The following is a 4080-nucleotide window of genomic DNA, read 5'->3' on the forward strand; positions in this document are numbered from 1 at the left end:
TGAGTGAATTGCTTTATCAAAATCAAGATGTCAAGAGTTTTCATTTAGCAAAATGAATTCAATTTTCAATTTAAAGAACATAGGGTAGAAAAATAATAGTTCTGGAAAAAACCTGGCACATTGTCTCAGTTCTCTTTTCTTATTCTTGGAATAAATACCCAATACCCCAAATGAAGGAAAGATTTGAGCTCACAGATACTGGAGGTTTCAGTTCATACTTGGCTGGCTCCAAGACAGAGTGGCACAAGGCCGAAAGCATCCATGGTAGTAGCAAAGAGCAAGAGGAGCCAAGGGAGGAGTAGCAGCAGCAATGGCAACAGAGAAGTCTGTCTCTGTCTCTCTTGTATTACATTCAGGCTATCCACCTTAGGCAGGTTGTAGCACTCACAGCCATAATCCCAGCAGTATTAAAACCCATAATCTCAGTGGATTATGAGTTAATCTCAAACTCTAGAAGTCCTTACCCCATGACTGCATGAGACTTTGAGGAAACAACTAGACACAAACCATGACACACATCCTTGTAATATAGGAGGAATTTTAAGCCAATAGAAAAGGAACTCTTATTTTCTAATCAAACAACATTCATTCAGGAAAACAACAAGCAGTGAAAAAAGTCTCTAAAATAAAGGTAGGAATGTGATATTTGATGATATTTTTTATTGCTCTATTGCCCAATGTATTTAAATTTATTCTTATAGTTATGTTATGGCCAAGTCCATATTTCTCCATAAAGACTGAGGCAGATTGACTATATTAACAATGTGATGTTTTAGGTTCAATAAATCCATTTTATGTGAAGTTTAGGGCAAAGAAAAACTACAGTGATATCAATTATTACTAACAGAATAACCCCACTGAGGCTTCCTTCTAAAGATACCAAAGTATAACAATCAAAGTGATCTGTAAAATTAAACATGAAGTAGATTTAACATATTTTTTAAATATTAAATTAGTATATAATTATAAGTATAAATAATATACTTCATAAAAACGAAATAAAAATAGCCTATTCTTTGTATTCATTTTAAGTTCAGAAATTAATACCTTAATTGCTCAGTGTTGGTAAGTGAGTTTATCTTGCACTTCTTGATCCTTCTTTTATCAAAATTATTTTTATAAACAAATCAAAACTAACTTTGAATATTTCTAATATTAAAGCAGCTAATAAATAATAAGAGTATAAAATGAAGGTTTGCAATGTATCATAGTTAACTATGTTATTTTGTTTCATCATAGTAAACTAAGAAGCTAAGTGTTATTTTGGCACTGCTAGGATAAGAAAACATAGCCATCAAGGGATATAGAAATCTCCCTTCTCACTGATTCAATGTAGAAGGAATAAAGTTAGCCCAATATTTTATATCTTGTGGTGGATTAACTAATATCATTTTGTAAACCCTGGTGAACTGAATAAGCATGGGGCTGGGTGTGGATGGCCCACCTGAAGATCATTACCAATAGTGTAAAAAGAACTAGAGGGGAAGATGGTGTGCTGTTCACTCTCCCTGGGAAGTTTGTCTCCCTGGCTTTCCTGACATGAACTCAGCTGTTCTCATTGTCAAAGGACCTCTGGTCCTTACTGTTGGAAGACAGATGAGATTCTTGTCCAAGGGAGTTCTGGTCTTTGCCTGGAGCATCACTTCCTACCTCCAGGGCAGATCCTTCAGCCTCCTAGCACAGATCCTTTATTGCACTGGCACAGATTTTCCATCTTCCACCAATGAACTTTGGGCCTTCTCAGTGCAGATCCTTGATACAGACTTGCATGAGGGATTGTTGTGGGCTCTAGGCCTGGAGTGGGAATGGTGCAGAATATTGTCATGAGATTCAGGTCTTCAGCTTGATTCTTTGATCTCTAGTATGTGGACATATCCTTTGCACTCTTCTGCATTTGACTCTTTGGTCGAATATTATAAGATAACCCCATAAATTATATGTCTTGCATTAAATCTACTGTCCTGAAAACCCCTACTATAACACATTTGGGCTTTTTACTTAATGTGTTTTGTTGTCAATATTTGGGTCAGTAGCTCACGGCATGTGATTCATATTCAAATTTCTTTCACAGATATTACCAAAAATGTTGCTATCAACATTGCTGTGCATGTCTTCAGGTGAAAAAGATAATCAGGTCTGTTAAGTATCTCTTGGTGTCCTTTGATTCATGGTGGTGTTACATCCTCACATACCCATCATAAGTTGAAAACATCATAACTAAAAAATGCATGTAAATACTGAGCATATCCAGGATCATAATGTGGCTGAACTTGTCTTTAAAATGTTCAGATTGGGGCTGGAGAGATGGCTCAGTGGTCTAAAGCACCTACTTAGAACAAGCTTAGCAAAGCACATGGACCATGGTTCAATCCCCCAGCACCACATGCCAGCCAGCGCCGCCCCCTGGTGGGCTGAGCTGGCCACACACACACACACACACACACACACTTACACACACACAAATAAATAAATAAAATTTAAAAGATAAATAAATAGATAATAAAATGTTCAGATGACTTCCTTAACCCATAGTTAAGCAAAAACATCTAGCACAAAGCCTAATGCAAATTGCAGGCCTAACCTGGAGCAGTAATACCTGACATTTCCCAGGTCAAAAGAGAGGTCATTATATTGCATATCGCCATTCCAGCAAAGGATCAAAGTACAAAATTTCAAGTATGATTCCTATTTGACACACATCACTTTCAGATCATCATGAACTCAAGCAACTATAATTCATACCATCAAAGCAGTTTTCTGTACCATGCAGTGGACTCACAGTGACATAGAATAACATTTTCAGCACAAGTAGTTGCTGCTTGACAGTACCAGAGGCAGCTGTCTTGGTTAATTTCCAGGACCAAGGCCTGTGAGTGCTAGTTGAATCACTTATTTTGGTAGTTCATGTTATTTTAAAAGCATTTTTCTACAATTTTAGTCAATCTGGTTAATGTGTAGTGATAAACCATAATGCTTATAATATTCATTTTCATAGTGACAAACAGATGATTAGTTTTACATTTTTAAAAAAAGGTGTATTTTAGTTTACGGGCGGTCTATTCAAGTTCTGTTCATCTTTCTATTGAATTGTCCGTGTTATCTATTATTGGTTATAGTTCTTCATGGAATTCAGAAGTGAGTCTCTGGCTGATTGTGTGCATAGAGAATATCTCTTCCCAACAGGGATGGCTTTTTCAATATGTTAACCCCTTTTAAATTTAAAATTCTTTAACCATACCTTAACATTTTTCTTCTTTTCATTTTTCTTTCTTTTGTATTTAATGTACCCCAGTTAAAAGGTAAAACGTTCTTTTATATTTTCTACTAAAATAGTTTTAATATAATTTTGTACTTTTATATGTACATAATACAATTAATTTTGTCAATTACCTTTAAACAAATTTGCTTGAATTTTGTTTAAAATTGAAATAAATTTGCAGAACAGTTTGGAGATAACTACAGTAACTAACAATAAAAGAGGACAATTAAATAACACACTGCAGAGTCCTAGCCCAGGTCCCCTGAGTGTGTGGAGAGCTTCCTCCAAACCTGAACTGGCAGGACCAGTCCCAGCCCAGGCGCAGCGTGGGCCAGACCCTCTCCCACCCCCTTGGGCCGCCACCCACCACTCGGCAGCATCTCCCCCACACCGCCCGCTGAGTAGGAATTTCAGCCCCGTTCGAGGAACCCCCAGACCCAGTCCTAGCCCAGGTCCGGTGAGTGTGTAGGAGAGCTTCCTCTTCCCCCTACTTCACCTTGCCCACTCCAGGCACAGCTCAGGCATGGCATACACGCCTGGGGTGTAACCCTGCAGCTGCAATCCCTGAAGAGAGTGTAGAGGATAGATCCACCCAGCTAGTCCAGGAGCAGAACATCTTGCCAAAGGGGCACAACAGGTTCACCTTCAAGGGCAGGAGCAGGAAGGAGCTGAGCACAGCAGTAAGACACAAGCCAGACGCAGCTGGATAAGTCCAAACTTTGTAGAGCTGCACCTGAACTTCAGTACATGTGAAGGTTATAACTACAGCAAAGATCTACAACAAAGGTCAGAAGACAGTGCTACACAAAATGACAAGAAGG

Source organism: Octodon degus, unplaced genomic scaffold (assembly GCF_000260255.1).
Source record: "Octodon degus isolate 3935 unplaced genomic scaffold, OctDeg1.0 scaffold00417, whole genome shotgun sequence".
NCBI lineage: Eukaryota > Metazoa > Chordata > Mammalia > Rodentia > Octodontidae > Octodon > Octodon degus.